This window comes from Lynx canadensis, chromosome D4 (assembly GCF_007474595.2).
Source record: "Lynx canadensis isolate LIC74 chromosome D4, mLynCan4.pri.v2, whole genome shotgun sequence".
Classification (NCBI taxonomy): domain Eukaryota; kingdom Metazoa; phylum Chordata; class Mammalia; order Carnivora; family Felidae; genus Lynx; species Lynx canadensis.
Window position 1 is genome coordinate 51,950,756 of NC_044315.2, and position 21,452 is coordinate 51,972,207.

A 21,452-nucleotide genomic window follows, 5' to 3' on the forward strand; every position below is an offset into this window, starting at 1 on the left:
ACTAAGGTCACAGGACAAATTCAACCAGCCATTTTTGTCTTACAAACTAAAAATCATTTCACAATTTTAAATGGCAAAAAAAAAGAATATTTTGTAACATACACAAATTGCATGAAATTCATATTTAAGTGTCAATAAATAATGTTTTATTGGAACACAACCACACTCATCATTTATGTATTGTCTATGGCTGCCTTCAAGTTATAATGGCACAGTTCGGGAGTTGCAACAGAGACTGTATGTCCAACATACTCTAAAATATTTAATATCTCGTCCTTAAAAGAAAACAGCTGCCAGTCCTTGTTCTAAAATGGAGAACAGAGACAAAAATAATTTGTGGGTAATCTCATTGGCTTTAATTTTTACTATTGAAAGCCTTTCTAAAACCCATTAGTCTGAGTTTTCTCCTAGTACACCAAAAACAACACTTTGACAAGTTGAACACTACAGTGCCCTGGCCATTTTTGACTATTTGAGGTTTCCATATTTTAAATTTGAATAGCCTATTCTCAGTACCAGAAAGGCCTGTAACTATGAAAACAACTATTCAGAAAACACCCAAAGACTATAATGGCTACATTTTATATTTTGGATTGTCACAATAATTTTCCTTTAAAAATAAATCCTTAATTTTTTGTTTAAAAAAAAACTTAGAAGATAGCCATTCAAGTTACTATTAATCAACTATTCCATGAAAGATAAAGAACATTTTAGAGTGCAAGTAGCCTTATATTCTAACAAAGATGCATTCACAAATCTGGGGAACAACTTGACAGTCTTAAAAATGATCTTATTTGATAGATATATACATTTTAATCAATATGTAAGTTCTTTTCAATCAACAATGGGGCAACAGATTAAATATTATCATAAACATCTATTGAAATTCTCATCTACTGATACAAGGTTGAAGCTCACACTTAATATGTGCACCTTTTAATAAAATTATATTTTAGGGGTGCCTGGGTGGCTCAGTCAGTTGTTCATTTGACTCTTGGTTTCAGCTCAGGTTATGATTTCACAGTTTGTGGGTTCGATACCCTCATCGGGCTCTGTGCTCATGGTGCAGAGCCAGCTTGGGATTCTCTCTCTCTTTATCTACCCCTCCCCTGCTTGAGCTCTATTTCTCTCTTTCAAAATAAATAAATAAACATTAAAAAATTATATTTTATGTAAAATATAACAAATTCAAACTAACTCATAAAAAGTATCTTAGTGACATTAATTTCCATAATTAATTATCCTTCTTCTGGCTCCTTTTTCTCAACTAATTTATTCATTTAGTATCAAAATTTCATTCTGTTATAATATACAATGCATCTATCAGCAATATTCCAGCAAACTTCTTGAAAAGCCTGAGGAGTAGAGAAGGCATTTCCATAGATTTACAAGCATGAGGCAAAGATGTATCAGATTTCATCATTTTGTATATTTGTTTTTCATTAAACATATATAAACATGTTCTTGATTTTTTATTACTTTCAAACTACATTGTGATACTCATAAAAATTCATAATCTGAAATGTTTCTTAAAATTAGCCCAAGATACCTGAAATTTTATCTTCATTTTCAGAAAGTGTATTCCCAATTTTAAACAATATTCATAATTGTAATTTAGGATGGCTTAATTCTGAAAAGGCAATTGCAGAATTCAGGCTATTCACTCATTCCATTCAATTTTAACAGTATGAATAATAAACAAAATAAAGTCAAAAGCACATACAAAAATTCTGAACCACTTAATCAAAAAGTTAATTCATAATTGCCTGTTAGAAAAGATTATTATTCTTCTGAGTATTATCAGTGGCTTCTAAAATCCTATACTCTTAAAGTGATTAATGGGAGCCCCGGGGAGAAGCTGAGGTCATCATTCAATTTGAAATATTTAAAGTGGTTACAAAACTGTTTCACCAATGGAGACAATTAAGTGTGTTGTTGTGGGCGATGGTGCCGTTGGTGAAACATGTCTCCTGATAGCCTACACAACAAATAAATTTCCATCGGAGTATGTACCGATTGTTTTTGGCAACTATGCAGTCACAGTTATGATTGGTGGAGAGCCATATACTCTTGGACTTTTTGATACTGCAGGGCAAGAGGATTATGACAGATTACGACCGCTGAGTTATCCACAAACCGATGTATTTCTAGTCTGTTTTTCAGTGGTCTCTCCATTCTCATTTGGAAATGTGAAGGAGAAGTGGGTGCCTGAGGTAACTCACCACTGTCCACAGACTCCTTTCTTGCTTGTTGGGACCTGAATTGATCTCCGAGATGACCCCTCTACGATTGAGAAACTTGCCAAGAACAAAGAGAAGCCTGTCACTCCAGAGACTGCTGAAAAGCTGCCCCGTGGCCTGAAGGTGGTCAAGTATGTGGAGTGTTCTGCACTCACACAGAAAGGCCTAACGGATGTTTTTGATGAAGCAATATTGGCTGCCCTGGAGCCTCCAGTGCCGAAGAAGACCCGAGGTGTGTGCTGCTATGAACATCCCCCGAGCCCTTTCTGCACAGCTGGTGTCAGCATTGTACTAAAAGCAATGTTAAATCAAACTAAAGATTGAAAATTAAAATTTGTTTTTGCAATAATGACAAATGCCCTGCACCTACCCACATGCACTAGTGTGAGACAAGGCCCATAGGTATGGTCCCCTTCCTCCTCTCAGTACTGGTTAATTTCAGTAATTGTGTATTGTCAGAAAAATGATTAGTATGAGTTTTTGTTTTGTTGTAACAATTTGGTTTTTGTTTTATTTTGTTTTTTTGTCTAAAAGCAAGGCATGCTTGTGATGACTCTGTAACAGACTAACTTGGGTTGTTGGGGCTGCTTCCAGGGCTCCATCCACTCTGGAGAATCATCTGGGACACTTAAGGGTTTGATTTTGTTTTTGTTTTTTTTGTTTTGTTTTTATTTATCTTTCTTTTTTGGGGGAGGAACTGTATGTGGGGTTTGTTTTTATTTAGTCATTTTTTTTTTTTTAATTCAGTAACCATTGGACAGCCCTTAAGGGAGGAGGATGGACTGATTCCACATTCCATTTCCTAGAACTAGTTTAGAACATCTGTTCCCCACCTGGTGCTCTTAGGAAGGAGTTAGTAATAATAACTAGTTTAATAACATACTCCTTTTTGAAAGCTGCCTTTTCCCTCCACCCTTGAGTAGGTCCAGTACTTGATGAAATCATGAAAGTGGGTGGAACCTGTCTTGCCCCTCGTCTTTTCTAGGATGCACTCCATATGTGACTGTGACTTTCAAGGAAATTTGTTTGCCATTTGCTTATTTTTTTTGAAGTTAATTTCTAACTTCTCTTACTGATAAATGAAGAAAAGTATTGCACCTTTTGAAATACACCAAATGGATTGAGTAGGTAATTAAACATTTTTTCCCATCAAAAAAAAAAAAAGCGATTAATGGGAAAAAACATGAACCAAACTGTAACTGTCTTCCTAGACAGAATAATAAAGGATATCTCAGATTTACCTGCCATAACACTCAATTTTATAAATATTCTTTGATCATTCTTTCATGAAGAAAGGTATGATTTGTCAAAATACATCTAAGATACCTATGGATATACTGGTGTAGGAAGAATACATTCTGGGATAACATAACTTAGAAATTTCTTAAAATCTCTGCTCAAATTCTATTTTATTTTTCTTTGGAATTCTTCCTCTTCAAAGGCTTAAATCCAGAAAAAGATCCATCCCGTTAATAGCTTCATTTCTATTGTTTTATTTCCAATGCAATTAAATATCAGCCACATTGACATCATCTCTTAAGAATTAGCAAAGGAGTAAATTGAAACTCCTGGTGTTTTAAGTGGGAGAAGAAGCACTACAGTTGTAGTCACAGGAGGGACAAAGGCCATAAAAGGCAATGAGTTAGAGGAGGGTGCCCAGAAACAAGAAACGGAGCCAAAATGGCACTCTAGTGTTGGCCACGGAGACAGCTTCTACTGTTAAAGTCTGATTCAGGCAGTGGTGATTGTACCTGTCCTCCATGCCACATAAACTTGAAACAATATTCTTCAAAAGAACTGTATGCTAGGTATATACTACACTAAGTACATTTTAGTTACAAAATAACATAGTATTATTGCCCCCCATTATACAAATGATAAAAACGAGGCCCAGAAATACTCAGAAACTTGTCCTGTGGTCACACAATGTAAGGAGCCACATTAGGATTCTAACCCAGCAACCTAAACTTAGCATAGCAGGTAAGGATATGGACTCTGCATTGGGTTTGAATCTTGACTTAGCCACTTGTTTGTGACCTTGGCCAAGTTTCTTAACCTTTCTGTGACTGTTTCTTTAAGAGTAAAATGAGAATAATAATAGGTAACATTCATAAGTGTTCGGAGTAACCCTTGACACTTAGTAAGTGCAATATAAATGCTGGATTATTATTTTAAGAAAGAGGAAAGGAAGCAAATATGAGACTCTGTATGTAGCTTATGTTCTTAATGACTACTGCCACTCTCACCCTACTTTGGATGTTGATCCACCTGCCAATGTCTGATGTTACCACATATTCAAAGTTTTCATTGCCATGTGCTACTTTGAAATATGAAAGTATTGCAAACAGGCCAACAAATTGTTTCAAATAGTTTTACCTAATTGTTTTTTTTAAGTAGTTATCAAATGTGCACATATATATGCTGGTACTATTTGGGTTAAATAATTATGATAAATGGGAAAAAAAGAGGTGAAATTAGAGTTGTACTGGTAGCAAATTGACTCTACACGGTTATATTAATCTATGCTTAAAGAAAAATATAGACATCATGAAGGAACATTTACCCTACTTTATCTTTATATATATACATTTTTTAATGTTTATTATTTTTGAGAGAGAGCAGAGCATGAGTGGGGGAGGGGGAGAGGGAGAGGAGACACAGAATCTGAAATAGGCTCCAGTCTCCAGGCTGTGAGATGTCAGCACAGAGCCCAAAGCAGTGCTTGAACTCATGAGCTGTGAGATCATGACCTGAGCTGAAGTAGGATGCTAAATGACTGAGCCACCCAGGTGCCCCATACCCTACTTTAAATCTATGCCCTTAAACTGTTTTGTGTGTTCTGCCTTGCAAGGTATTACTTGATCAGAATATGTCCTGTAGTTACATAGCTAATTATCTCAATATAGCATAGAACAATGAGATCTGGCACAACCTAAAATATGCTATCACAGATCAAGGAAATTAGTTGTGGAAGCAATATTATCTGTAGCTAATTCATTAAACATTTAACCAATATTTAATGCTTGTTGCACTAAATTAAAAACAATAAAGACATTCTGAATTGAACCTAACTGTGAAACCAAGTTGAAAGACAGTACAATTTTAGTAATACCGTACTTATTTTAGGTATACCTTAGTCTTTTAGTTATACCTTAGCAAAACACAACCTGAAGTATAAAAATGGAAATAGAATATAAATTAATAGAAAAAACTGTGAAAAAGGTTTCATGGTTTTTCTTGAGTAAGGCTTATGAAAGGAAAGGAAAATTCAGGTGTTGACATGCCATCAAAAACAAAATGTATGGGGAAACATATCAACCTGTCATAGCATACTTTCTTCCTAAAAAACAGTGCTAACCTAGCCTTATGAAGCCTGGACAAAAAACTACGTAACAGAAGACAAACGGCTACTATCATATGTCAAAGAATGGGAACTAAGAGTTAAGGCAGACTCCATGTTGGAAAGGCATCTAAAATCTGAAAATCCCAATCATCCTTTTTTATGGGATAGAATTCTCTTTCATAGGAGAGAATTAAGTTTGCAAGGAACAGAGGGATCACATGTGAGGAATCCTTTAGTATTCCCTGCCTCCTCAGCAATATTTAGAAAGTAGGGAAGGAAAGATAAGGATTGGAAAAGGATTAGCAGTTAGAAAATGGAGGGAAAAACCATGAGGCAGGAAGAACAGAGCAAGTATTCCATAGGCAGAGTGGTTTTCATTTAGATGGGGCTGAAGGGATTGAAATTAAAGCCACCAAATGAAAATCTGAACTGATTTCTCACTTGTTTAGAAAATGAAGGTTAGCATCTAGAGTGGCATGAGTAACCACACCGGTAATAAAAATCGTATATTTCATGTTTATAAATTAGAAAATGAAATTCTTAAGTCTGAAAAGGTTCTTAACAAATGTCTCTGCCCATTGACTTGGATAAACTTTGTGTAACTGTCATTGACACAGATTATTAGTCAGCTTCAAAACTGTTCATTGAACATGGTATTTTCCCCCATATCCTAAGCATCAGTCCTCAAAATTTGGTTCACTACTGTACATTTGGATATAGGTACACTATGTGCCAATTAAGTTGCTTGTCAAGTCAAAATTACAATTAACCTTTCATTAAATTTATAGCAGTCTTCTACTTTGAAAGTTATCGAGTCACAGAGATCAAAGTAGACATATGGCTTCTGTGATCCAGACTGACAAAAGGCAATTTGTTACATTATCCTGAAGGATGCTCCATTGACCACCTACCTCACAATTCCCTATGGTATCTAGAAAGATCTTCAAATTCCTAGTTCCAGGCTGGGCTTCTTAAATTATGATTAAAAGGCCTACAAAACTGCACTAAATGCTTTATAGTCATTATTTCATTGAATCATTATATCACACCTATCAAATAGGAAGCACTATCCTAAACCTCATTTTACAGATGACTCTGTTTACAAAATTATACAGCCAGGGTTCAGTCCAGATTCCAGAGTTGGACTCCACAATCCAACTACTAAACCACTGCATTATTCTGTCTTTACTGATTAATTCTGGTATACACACAGGACCATCTGTTTTGACAACATAAAAATGCAATGATAGATGTGTTAGACAAGCATCACAGGGATTCTTTCTTGCCTTTTATCATTCCTTCCTACTCTTGGAATATTAAAAATAAAGCCAAGGACAAATGGTGGGCAGTGGGGGGGGGGAGGATCTTTACTTAGTTCTCTCCTGAATTAATCACCTAATATGCATAAACAAAAAGCAAGTAATGAGAACTCATAGATCAAAGGGGAAAATACCTGATAAAAGAAATATGGCTTCTCTATATAATAGTTTGTTTTTTTTACTGATTCCTATTAAGTACAGAAAATTGCAGAAATTAAAATATTTATATTTAAAATATCCTTCATATATTACAAACAAGAAACACTGATAGATTATTTTTCTATACTAGTTTACCTAAAGTTGGTAAAAATGATGTGTTCTATTCTGAAGAGGAGAAGCCTATGGAAAATGCTTCCAAAATAATGATCACACATTAATTTGGTTACATTGAAATCCTTGACTGCTTCAATGCATATAGGTCTTGTCCAGAACATATAAACACTAGCAAAGAAGCAAAGTATGCCTATCAAAATATAAGATAATGTGGGTCTATCATCAAAGATCCCTGTATCCTAGTAAATACAAAAAGGAGAATTCTAAGTAACAGAAGATAAAGAGAAAAGAACAAGCATGTGCTGAACAAATAATTCAACTATGAGTAATAATTATATTGTATGCTTACATATTTTATATAAAAAAAGAAAAGCCAGAGTTTATTAAGTTCTTTCCGTGTCCCAAGCATTACAGTAACCGCCACAAACATTACATTTTCCCCTCACAAAAATTTTCTGAAATATGTATAAACAGTCACAACTTACAGAAGAATAACTAAGAAATTCTGATAGGTTAAGTAGCTTGCCCCAAGTCATGCTGTTTTAAACTGCCATGGCTGGCATGGAAATCCAGCTTTATGGACTCAAAATTTTATACTGCAAAGTAAAAATGGCTTCAAATTATTCTAACCAATGATTGTGTCAGATTAGTTTGAAAGGAGTTGTACCAGATTTGACATAAACGCCCAGGTACAAATGATACACTGGCTGAAAGTCACCTGTGAACATCATTTCCATCACTTTCCTGGACTGCAATCAGAGGATTAGCAAGATCCTGACATTCTCATCCCAAACAGTCATCTGCCTTCAGATACCTGCAGCACACTGGCTCTAGGAGATTTCTTAGTTATATTAACTCACCATAAGAAGCCTCAGGGCAAATATTATGATAAGCATTTTACCTGGTACCTTGGCGCTTTATTTTAATCTCTAGGAACTTTATCAACTTTACTCTGGGACAGTCTTTACTCTGGGAACGTGTTCCTTACACTCTTGCCGAATTCAAGTAGGAAAGAACATTCAGTAATTTGATTTGAATCCTCTACTGTAACATAGTTGCATAATTACATAATTAATTACAATTAATAATGAACTTTTGTTTCTTAAACATATTTTTGAAGAAAAGATTTAGATGATCCAACTCATGTTAAAGGGATTGTTCAAAAATAAAATCCAGATTATGCAGCTACACAGTGATTGGAATTTTAAAAGAAAAATGCAAAACACAGTTAGCATCCTATCCTTATTTATTTTCATGGGGAAAAATCAGGCAATGAAGTGCTGTGATAATCAGCTAATCAAAGGAGAACAAGAACACTTTGGTTCTGTGTTCCCATTAAGACATGTGACTATCCTGATTGATTGTTTTGAGTAGAGAGAAGGGGAAACCTTTCTTAATGGCTGATTGCATTATATACTATTCTGACCTCCTACCTGTGCAGTTTTCCATTTTGGAGGTTAGAAGTAGAATAGAATACAATCAAGTCATTAGGACAGTCTTGCCCTTCACTGTCTGTTCAAATCAATCACTTTAGAGAATGAGATTGCAGTAAATACAGAACTGTGACATAGTTCATGAGTTGATACAGAATGTGATCCTTAGCTACACATAAACTCCTTTAGATCTCATATCCAGCATGCCTTGCTAGAGCGTCCTTCTCTGACCTTCTTGACGAAGTCAAATCCCACTTTCAAGAGCACATCTCTCAATTGTAAACCTACCGAAATTTAAATTTATCATTTATTTAGTGATTATTTAGTGTCTGATCCTCTCATTAAATTATAGGTTCCTTGAGAACTACCAAACGTCCTCAATTCCACAGTAACTGCCACATAAGAAGCACTCAATGTATGCAGTTAAGTGAATGAAGGAGTGAATGACTAAAAGCAGTAACTCAGTAGAAAGAACTTGAGAAAAAGTTCAACTACACAGGTTTATTTGTTTTGTGTTTTTTTACTGTTTTTTTAAGGTTTTATTTTTAAGTCATCTCTACACTCAATGTGGGGCTTGAGCTCATGACCCCCGAGATCAAGAGTCTGATGCTCTACTGACTGAGCCAGCCAGGAGCCCCCTTTTTACTGTTTAATTAGCAATTCACTCACCAAGTTATTTTTAAACCTATGTCACAGGCACTCTTTTTCATACAAAGTGCACTGTGATAACATTTCAATTGAATGTGAGAATTGGTTCTTGAATTAACCTATTTTATCATTATCATACCTGCAGGATTCAAAATTAATATTTGGCAGCTTGGTTCACTGATTTTCAAAAAATTCATCTCATCGTATAGTCTCTCAGTTGTAGAAAGTCACTATCTTATTAAATAGCTCTACAGGAAGCAGCTAAATGTCCTATGACAGGTAGGAAAGACATAAATTAAACCACTAGCAATATCTAGATAGTTGCTTTCTCGAGAAACACAGAACTAATGATAAAAAAAAATATTAGCAGCTACCATCAACTAGTTGTTTCCCATGTATCAGAGCCTAAGATAATACATATGCTTATTTATTCCTCACAAAAGTCATTTAAAATGGATATCACCCCCCTCTAACATTTTTTAAAGAAGAAATCAAAGACAAGGAGGTACAAAGTTTGAGGGTCCAAATGAATAAAGGAATGAATGACGAAGTGAATGAAACAGAACTTCTAACAATTTTGACCTGAATAAAGGATAACCTCAAGGAACAGCTAGAAAATGTGATTTTATTCTCAGAGCTCTGTGAAGCCAAATATTACTGTGACACTAATATTTAGAGCTAATGTTAATCTAGTACTTACTATGTTCCAAGTATTTTATATATACAATCTCCTACTTAAGTTTATAAGATAAATATGGTATAAGTACTGTTACGTAAAAGCTTGTTCTCAATTTGTCAACAAAGAAATTAAGACACAGAGGGTAAGTAGCTTGCCCAATTACCATGCATCTGTTCAATGACTGAACCTAGATTTGGATCCAGGTCTAAGTCCATGACTTGAGCACTTAGGCTCTGCACTACATATTCCTGTAAAAAATTCCAACTTCTGCGGTTACAATTTCTGTCTCACCATAGCCAAGCACATGTAATGCTCCTGAATCAATACTGGTGCTTTTTGGTTTGTTTCTCTGGAGCACAAAGAGGTAACACAGAAAAAGGGGTAGGAGAAAATGCTAGACCCATTTCATCTCACCTCCTTGCTGTTCAATTAGACCAGGAGAAGAACAACAAAACAATAAAGCTGTCAAAAACAGTACAATTTAGGGCATGTCAAGTTCTGAACTTCTATAATCAGAGGATGTATCTGTTGATATTTATCTTATTGAACATCTGTGAGGAACTCCTCTAAGGAACACAGGAGTTAACTAAGAATGAATATTTAATGGAGTAAAACATGTATTTTCTTTAATTACTGATCTTAAAAAAATTCTAGGAGTTACAGCCTTAAATTTTATAATAGAGTCAAATTTCTTAAGAAACATGTTATTCTTTTTTTTTTTTCAACGTTTATTTATTTTTGGGACAGAGAGAGACAGAGCATGAACGGGGAAGGGGCAGAGAGAGAGGGAGACACAGAATCGGAAACAGGCTCCAGGCTCCGAGCCATCAGCCCAGAGCCCGACGCGGGGCTCGAACTCACGGACCGCGAGATCGTGACCTGGCTGAAGTCGGACGCTTAACTGACTGCGCCACCCAGGCGCCCCTAGAAACATGTTATTCTTTACCAAAGCTTTTATTTTTTTTCTTCAAAGTTTTGACTAATGCAAATCGTGTGGTACTGACAAAAAAAAAAAAAAAAAAAAAAGGCACTGCAAATCTGAGTATCCACCCTAGTTCTGGCATTATGAGCTGGACCATGGTATGGCTTTTCATTTCTCTGGCCCTCAACTCCCCCCTCAATAACATGAGGGGATAAAGCAAGTTAACATTCTCTATAAGAATGTTTCTGAAACATCTATGATTACTAGATGCTCTTCTTGAAAACTGAGAGCAGAAGGTTAAATAAGTTGGTTAATAAGTATCAAGAGCAAAAATCTCTTATCATATCACATAGATTTGAATCCCTACTGCACTGCTTCCACAGTACTGTGGGTAAGTTAACTTCTCTAAAACTCAGCTTCTCATCTATGAAACAGAAGTTATGAGGCTCACCTTGAAAGGTTGCTTTAAGGGTCAAAGGGAAAAATTACACACAGTTCTTCAAATTGATGTCTGGCACACATTAATCCCTTAATAAATGGTAGCTATTGATGTTAATTTACTTACAGTTTCTCGTGAATACACAGTTGGAGAAGTAGATGCTCAGAGAAGCTAAATAACTTTCCCATGAGTACACAATTAGGAAGCAATGAAACTGGAAGGTAAATTCAGCTCTATCAGATTTTAAAATCTGTGTGCACTTTCCCTAGACCACATTGTTTCCCCGGGATACAGCTCCGTCACTCAGATCCTGTTCTTCCAGTTGTCTTCTCTCTTCACCTTTCAATATTCTGATCCTGTCTCTAATCAGACAGTAAGTTGTTCAAGTGTCTTCTGCTTATAATCCATTTTTCCATAATGCCCAGTACAGGGTTTGGCTAGGTTAAGATGCTAAGGAAAGAGGAAAATTAGCCCTTCTTCCTCTAAAGGAAAAGAAGGCAACAATATCTGGGTTTATATTACAGCTCTGGCACTTTCTATTTATGGGATCTTGGGCATGTTGTCTTCTCAGTAAAACAATTTCCTCATTTGAAAATGGAGACAATAAGTATGCGCACCTCCTAAAGATTAAATGTATCGGTTAAATGAGGTAAGTCATGTGCTTCTCCATATCAAACACTCAACAAATGAAAGCCCTTCAAAATATATCATTAATATTTCCATTTATTTTTTACTCTCTGTGCTTATTTGTTTCCTTTATACAGTGAGTGGCCTATCTCAAAGGGTTGCTATGTGAATTAAATGAGAAAATGTGTCCTTAGAGGAGTGTTATCTCATAGAAAGATCAAATAATCTATCATTTTTATTAATTACATAATAAGTACAATACAGCTTCCAAGATCACAAAGCATGAACCACACCTAGAAACTTCTTGGTCCATCTTCCCATGTCCCATACTTCTCTAAGGTTCTGTCTACAAGCCAATACACAGCCTTCTGCTCATGGCAAAACCTAGATGGTCACTTCCTCTAACAGGAAACATGCAATCAGTGACCACAGCCTTACTCTAAAGAGGCAAATCTTAGTATACTGGAAAAGCATGGCTATTGGAGACATTCATGAACCAAAGGGCCTTTCCTTATACTCTAGGTACCACCTTACAATGGTTAGTTACCACAGCAAGTGTTCAATGGCACTATTTTGATCATTGAACTAAAAAGGTGGTAGGAAATATAACCTACCAGATAGGTAAAAATAAGAACAATACAAATGAAGATTATTGGCAAATGCATTATACTATTAGACATAAATCAAAATACGATCCTAAGTTACTCTACAAATCCACAGTCTTTGCACTTAAAATGGATGCAGATGTGATTATTTGAAGAGTTATATCAGAACCTGCAATGGTGACAACATAAGAAAAAGACCCATGAAATTCAGAAAAAGTTTTTTCACATAGCTAAATTCCAACTAAATATTTCCATCAAGTCTCTTAACATGTCTTTCAGTTAAACTCAGCTGACTTAAATTCTGAAACATGAGCTCCTGATAGGATTGCAAATATTTTTGCTAAAATGCATTCTGCTCTGTGTATGCTAATTATCACAGTCCAAGGAAATAGATCCACGGCTTCGACTATCAATATCTTCTTTATTGGAGGGGAACTGATATGCCCCTGAAACTTTCATCCCCTTTATTTTTGAGCAGACTAAAAATATAAACTTTTCTTAAAGCAATTAAAATCGGTAGGATTTTGACTATAGGCATAAAACAACATTAAACTCATTATGCTTATACTATAGTCTACTTTATTTATATTCATTATAGTAATACATCTCTGAGGACAGAGCGCAGTAGTTTTGGCTGAACAATAATACACTCTTTTGTCAAGTAAATGATCACAGGCTTTCAAATATTTCACAGTAATTCCAACAGCTATAAAGTAGTAATAGTATTTTTAACACTCTTCCAAACTGCTTATAGATCTGCATATAAGTAATGATGAAAACTTAAAGGCCAGAGTAAGGAACTAATGCTTACAAAGATCAATTTTAATATTATAGGATAGTTTTTAAAGTTACTTCAACCAAATAAACTACAAAGTCTACATATTATCATGTTCCCTGTGCTTTATTTATTTTTCTAATTTTGTAGGCCTTAGGCATAATGCCTGGTACATAATTAGAATTCAGCAAATATTTGTTTGATGAGTTTGTGAATGAATGACAGGGGGTTTTTGTTGTGGTTGTTTTTATTTTTATCTGCTTGGTCTCCTGTTGTGTGTATATGCAATGCAGTTCCATGAATGCCAAACACTATCTGATGCTTCTTACAGAGCATGGAACTGCACATTTAAGCTCTATGACAAGACAGGATTTTCTGTTTTGTTGGCTGCTATATTCTCATGCCTAGATCAGTTTCTGGCATATACTAGGCACTCAGTATATATTTGTTGAATAAAAACTGAATGATACATACAATTCTAATGTTCTCTTCATAATAGAACAAAGTAACAAAACCCACTGTTCATTTTTATCCTCCAAGAATATATAGAGTTATAACTTAATTACAAATTTAGATTTAAATAATGTGAAAATACAGGGGAATCTACAGGTGCATATATATTTGAGGGCCTTTAATGTGTCAGACACTGTGATTAATGCAGAGAGGGATTCTGCTCCCATAGCCCTGCTAATGTACTTCTAGCTTACCATTCGTCACAATGTATTGTAATGAGTTTCGTCAATCCTCATACACATCATGCTCTTCCATCCTGTATGCCTTGTCATCACATGAAATTCCATCTGTCTTTCAGATCCATTATTTCACTGCCCACCTCCATGTGGAACAAAGTACTGCCCAACACTGCTCCCCTCTGAAATATTCCTTCCTCATACTCCCTTCTTCACTAGCCACACAGAACCTCCTTTCCAAATCCCCTGGGCAAGTGTCACATATTCCTCAATATATGCCCATGTCTGTTTTCTACCAGCTCTCTGCTTCTTAAGAGACTTTCCTTGTTCGTTTTTTGTATCTCAAGGGACTAACATATTTCTAGGCACAGATGAAGTCCCAAAATGCTACAAACTGAAGTAACAACAATTAACTTAGCAACATATTTTCTTATAAGCTGAGACTTTAAATAGTATCATATAGTACACATTTCTTATTAATTTTGCTCATAAAGAAAGAAACCAAATTTGATTATGATTTATTCAATCAACCCAAAATGACAACACAGAAATTCCAGGAGCAGAAAGTAATGAGCAATGATCAGATATGCAATCTAATACAAAGTAAGGATTGAGTAGATTTGTTAGATATTTGTCTCTGGTATAATTACTTGATGTGATCAGATTATAAATTCACTAAGGCAAAACAATACCAACACTTTCTATTAAAATATTACAGTACACACACACACACACACACACACACACACACACACACCACACCAGGGGTCATGTACTGCCTAATGCTTGTTTTTCAGTAATTAAGATCTTGAGATAATTTTCCACAATATCAGCTGATAGTAATTTCTACAGATATTTTTTTTCTCTCAGATAAAAATACATGAAACACAAATTCTTTTGATCCATCCCACTTAAGGTGCTCATGAAAATGTAATAAGAATTTCAGTTTTTCTATTTGTCCAGCGTTTTCATTGATAGCCACAATATTGGTTAAAATTTAGATTCTTCTTGAGAATTCAAGATTGCAGTTCCAAATCTGACACCTCTTGGGAAATTACCAAAGTATTATTGCAAGGGCAAAGTACAAGCTACAAATTAATGCTCTATTTTTGACAGCTGACATAGTTCTTCATTTTATTTATTTTATATTTCTCAGTTATGCCAATGGACCCCTATGGAAACACTTACTCTTTAGATGTAGAAACATTATTTTTAAATGAAACACTTTAACTAGTGGGAAAAGGAAGAATTCCATACAAATAGGGTTATTTCTAAAGTGGCTGTTTTTACTAAACACACACAAGGGTAAACAAAGAGTCCACTTTATTTAAACTTAAGGGCTAGATGAGAGTGAAACAGCTCTCTGCCAGCACCAGTTACCAAAATTCTACAGAGAGCTGTGTAAGGTATTGCAAATCTAGATCTACAAATCTGGGCCACCTGACAAATGAAGCCTCCTCTGCAGGGCAGAAAGTGAATAGTCTTCTGTGCTCTCAATCACCAGGTAATTTACAGACATCATCTACCTTGGTCACAGGACAATCCAAGCACCTACTGGCTTCTCCAAATCACATGAGGGTATCTATAGCAACTAAGTAATTTGGACACTCAATTCCACATCTGACCCATTAACCTGCTCTGGGTATAAGTAACCACTCAGGCTCTAACCTGAATTTCCATAGGTCCCCAAGCCTCCAGACACAAGAAAAGTAAACAAAAGGCACATTATATTTTTGTTTTGGATTCTATTTTCCATTATTAAAAGGTGCAAAGTTTTCTTGACTAATAAGCAGTCAGGTCTCAGTCTTCCACCCTCCATTTAGAAAACTGCAAAAAAAGTACAAAAGTGCTAATAATTATATATGGTCCCAAACAGATTCCCCAGTTATTTATGTGGTGGCTCTCCCTGAGTTGTGTCCTATGTAAGAAAGCAGTAAACATAAGTAAATGTTTCCCTGAGTTCTGTGAGCCTTTTAGCAAATTATCGAACCCCAGGAAAGGATAACCTCCGCATGATGACTGGTTGTAAGTACAGGTGACAATTTGCACTTGTGATTGGCATCTGAAGTGGGGCAGTCTTGTGGGACTGAGCCCTTAAACTATGGGTTTAGATGCTACTTTCAGGTAGATAATGTTAGAATTCAGTTACATTTGTAGGACAGCCTGTAGATATCTGTTAAAAAATGGAGAATTGCTGGATGTGGGAAAAACCTCCAAACATCTTGGGTTAAAAGTATGAAAGCTTTTCTTTTAAAAAAAAAAACATACCAGATTCTGATAACTTACTATGAGAAAGTAACAAAATATCTCCCACTAATTTTCTTTCTTTTTTAAAAATTTTTTTTAATGTTTATTTTATTTTTGAGACAGAGAGAGACAGAGCATGAAGGGTCAGAGAGAGAGGGAGACACAGAATCTGAAACAGGCTCCAGGCTCTGAGCTGTCAGCCCAGAGCCCGACGCGGGGCTTGAACCCACAGACCGCGAGATCATGACCTGAGCCGAAGTCGGACGCTTAACCGACTGAGCCACCCAGGCGCCCCTCCCACTAATTTTCATAGTAATTCTAAGTTCAAAGATAACATTTTAACTATATAAAATATATAATTAAAATGTTTTACCTATTTCATTTTACCCTTTTTTGATGTGTCTACTAGACATTTTAAAATAACGTGTAATTCACATTGTATTTCTATTTGATGGCACTGTTCTAGACCATTACCTTTTATATCATTCTAGGGATAGCTCTTTTTTGGATTCCAAGTACATATAGTAATTTATCATATAAGATTCATATTTTCATTAATCAACTAAAAAAAGTTATCTTTTGTCATTCAAGAGTCAGTGTTTACATAAGCTAAATACCAGACCAGTCAACATATGCCAAATGAATTTCAGAAATGTTTACAGCTTCATTATCACACTGTCATTCATAAGAAGTGCTTCTCTTTGTTTCTTACTCATTAATTTCACTATTCTAAAATGTGATTCCCTAAACTCCACAGTCATCCAAAACCCATTCTACTCTTTGATAAATGTGTACCGGGGAAGGGGCTAAAAGGAAAAAGAGAGTATTGAATTTTCATTGTCACAGGAGAATAACTGAAGATAATTCCAATAAGAATAGATTTTTGATTAAACTATAGCAATAGCCAATAACATTTGTCAAAAGGAAAAAAGAATCGTGTTTACATATAAGTTAAAGTTTAAGCATATTCTGCCTGAAAGCTGAAAATTGATTAATTTGAAGGTCTCATTAATATGGGATGGGATGGGAAGGGAAGGGAAGGGAAGGGAAGGGAAGGGAAGGGAAGGGAAGGGAAGGGAAGGGAAGGGAAGGGAAGGGGAAGGGAAGGGGAAAAACACCTAAAATACAATGGATTCATCTTAACTCAAAGTTATTGTACCTGATAGGTAACACAGTATTTAACATGTCCTCACTGAACAAATATTTTGAAAACAATAACTAATTCAAAGGGGCAGGCAATTCGGGGCGCCTGGGTGGCGCAGTCGGTTAAGCGTCCGACTTCAGCCAGGTCACGATCTCGCGGTCCGTGAGTTCGAGCCCCGCGTCAGGCTCTGGGCTGATGGCTCGGAGCCTGGAGCCTGTTTCCGATTCTGTGTCTCCCTCTCTCTCTGCCCCTCCCCCATTCATGCTCTGTCTCTCTCTGTCCCAAAAATAAATAAACGTTGAAAAAAAAAAATAAAAAAAAAAATAAAATAAAATAAAAAAACAAAGGGGCAGGCAATAAACATTCCCCAAAAAACTGTACAGTTGAGACTTCTGCAATAAATAAATTTATAAGGGCTGTGTGCTAAGGACAGGTAAATAATATTTGTTATACTATAAACACTGGGCCTGAAATGCCTTTATAGAAATCAAGGGATTCCATTTACTCCTCCCCATCCAGAAGTGGTTTCCAGACCCAGCTAGTTCTAAGTAATATTGATTCATTAGAAAAAGAGTTTTCAGCCATTCCACAGAAAAGTGGTCACTTTTCAATTTTCAATAGTGCCTTAACACCACTGAGAATTTGTGCAAAAGAGAGACATGTTGTGGTGATATAGAGCAGGTGTTTTGAAGTGGCTGGCAGTGATTAGTCCTTAGACATGGAATGATGCTGGGTTTCCTGTTTCATCAGTCACTGACCAGTCATGGCAATTCCTAGGCCAATAGCTCTCTTCAAAAGTCAAATGATGCTGACAACATGGTGTGGCTGTATTTTTATTTGTGTGATGAATATTTTAAGATAAGAAAGACAGCATGAAAATGTTAAAAAAAAAAAAAAAAAAAGGAAGGAGTTAGAAGGTAAGAGTTTGCTCTGCCATAGAATGACATTGGGCTAACCTCTTCCCTGAATCTGAATACAAATACTCCAAAGATAGAACTAGATAGTATTTACATTCTTTTAAACCTCCATTTCCTAAATAGAGGTTTGTGAACCTTCAGGAGATCATAACGCTGTGCCATAGAGTCCTTTCCATGAAAACACTTAATAAAATCTATTTGTATTATGATTTTTAATCAAAAGTAACATTTTATTTTCCCCTATAGATATAACATTCCAAGTGCATAGAAACCAGGATGAGTATATTCGTGTCTTTCTTTTTCCTTCACCTGAATATTTGTAGATGCCTTGAGGGTTTTGATGATTATACTAATTTTAATTGTTTATATTTTTCATAAACTTTAAAATCTAACTTCCAAAATTTATCCCACAAGTGACTATTACTTACAGGCAGGAAACATAAGAAAAGCTGTCATAGAATTTTGATAAGTTAATGAGACGTATAATATAGTAATTCTACAAGTTCCTAAGACAGCATCATTCCAAGGTTTCTCTAGCACATCAAATACCAATGTCTAAACATATATATTTAGTAAGAATTATATGTTTCTTTTTTCACTTATCATGTCAAAATCTACACATGTTCTACATGTATTATTATTCAGAGAGATTGTATAAACAGCATTATGAAGCCATCTCCCCAATCTCATTGTTCATAAGTAAGCCAAGACACATTAAAATAAACAGTATGTTATTTCAGTGGAAAGTGAAAAAATAATTTAAAGTACTTTTGATGTTTTTGATGTTATAAAATCTACTAAAATGCTATCTATATTTTAATATATCTTTACTCCTAAACCTAAATCCATATGCTATGTTTGAATTTTTCCTTGACAAATCATGGCCTTTCTCATTGAAGTCATTTAAAATAAATTTTAAAAAATGGTGCAAGTAGGAAAAATTCACATTTTTACCGAAGTATTACTAAAGTATTAACTAAAATTTCATTAAAATAAATTTTATAACATAAGCTTTAATACTATGCCAATCAAATATTTTAAATAATTTTTAAATATATTAAAATAGCTGATAAGAATCACCTAGTAATACATGTTTAAAAACTGAACCAACACATGTACTTTCCCTGGAGATTATGATTCAATGAGAGGGGACTCAGAAATTTGTATTTTTCACAAGAATACTATGACAGCTAATCTGAGGAGGAATACAGCCTATAAATATAGATCAGGGCAATGCTTTCACCTGTCACATGAGAATTATAATCATTAATGTACCAGAATGATTATGATGAGTCCATGTGAACTTATCCAAACTACCAAGAAGGAAGAAGTACTATCTGAATAAAATACATGGATTCATTTTATTTATATTTGAATTCTAGACCTAATGCAATGCTAGAACATCATAGATGAGTTATCATTGTTTAATGAATGAATGAATGAATGGAAAAAAAATCTAGGCTCTATCTATCTATTTAGATGCAGGGTATGAAATCCCATACTACAAAAGGCCAGTTGGATACTGATGAGTTATTTTTCAAACATTCATTCATTCATTCATTCATCCAAAAAAACAGTGATTGAGCACCTAACTATACAATGGTAGGGGGGGTGGTATGGCAATGATCATGATTAACCATTGTCCCTGGATTGTCATCAAGTAGAATGATATCAAAATTCCCTTATACTATTATTTAACAAAATTATGAAAAATGGTAGGAAGCAGAATTACAGGATATTAATAAGGCATATAACAGGGTAATGATCTGCTCCCGGGAAAGCTGAAGTAGTGAAACCTGAGCTGAGCTCTCAATAAAGAGGAGGATACATAAACTGAGTGAGGTTGTGGGAGTTTGGGGAGTGGACAACCTCTTGGCAGACACAAGAGGATGTGGGATTCCTGAAGCACATACACAGAAAAAACAACAGTAAATTTAAAAGGTCACTGTGGACAGAGTGTCAGGAACTACTAAGCTAGTGAGTTGGCCAAAACTACATCATACAGGGACTTATCCATTAAACTGCTGACACTTTTTGTTACCTACCTTTGATCATTTTTCACCAGGATCATGTCATCACCATGATCATATGTCCATTAAAAACAACATATGAGTTCTCTGTTTTGAAGAGATTATAGGGGGAAAAGAGCAGTGTAAGACCAGGAAAAAGTAGTAGTCTAGGCAGAAGACAATGGTGTGTGTAATAAGGCCGTGGCAATGGGGATGGAAAGTGAAAGTGACAAGACTCAAGTTCATAAATAGGATTATTTCCCCTGAGCTTTCACCATTCTTATTAGTAGATGATGGTCATATTATTTCTTTCTTGTAATACTCTCTTTATGGTTCAAAGATGTCATAACTTTGGCAAGGTCATTTAATTTCTTAGGGATAAGAAACACACACATTTTATGGGATGAGAATGTTGACACTTGGAAAGAAGTAATAGAGTCTTTATATCACCTTTTGTGCAATTAATCAAAAGCGCTAGTAGGTCTGACAGCAACAAAGCAGCAAAGAAACTACAACCTGTATTTCCAAAAATACATGAAGACTAGTTGGAGACCTAAGTGAAAATTCAGTACAGAATAAGTTTATCAAAAGGAACTCATAATTGGAATCACAGACATGCAAATTTAATTCCCACATTCAGAGAACTATTGAACCAAATTTTCAGGAGAATTAGCCTGAACTGCCTTGTGAGAATGGGATAAAGGTATACTTTGAGGTAACATGGCATATGTAAAGACCAGTAGCTTCCTACAAGTATTATGGGCCGATCCTTTGCTCTTAAAAAGATTTTTTGTTGTTGTTAAATCACTTTCACTAGTGTTTTATAATAGTCTTTATAAGTGATTTTTAGAGATTATCCATCACACAGAGTGAATTATGCTTATATTGGTTAATAACACCTATAGCTTTAAAAGAAATAAAATCTGTAACATTCTAGTTCTCTCAGTAACAGAAACAATGGAGACTGGCATACAAAGGAGAATACAGGAGTAAATTTTTTTTCACTTGTCAAAGACTTTTATTCCTTCACAAAGAATATACTCATATGAATAATGAGTTCTGAGTTCCATTAAATTCTAAGTTCCTCAAATATATAAACTGTTGTCTTCCTTTTCACGTCTACCTAAGCTAGCACATATCCTG

General features: G+C 35.1%; 1 pseudogene; it reads left to right on the forward strand.

Annotated features, from left to right (window-relative positions):
• The first annotated feature begins 1,913 nt into the window (after positions 1 to 1,913).
• On the forward strand, positions 1,914 to 2,643 carry LOC115499446 (annotated as a pseudogene).
• The last annotated feature ends 18,809 nt before the right edge of the window (positions 2,644 to 21,452 follow it).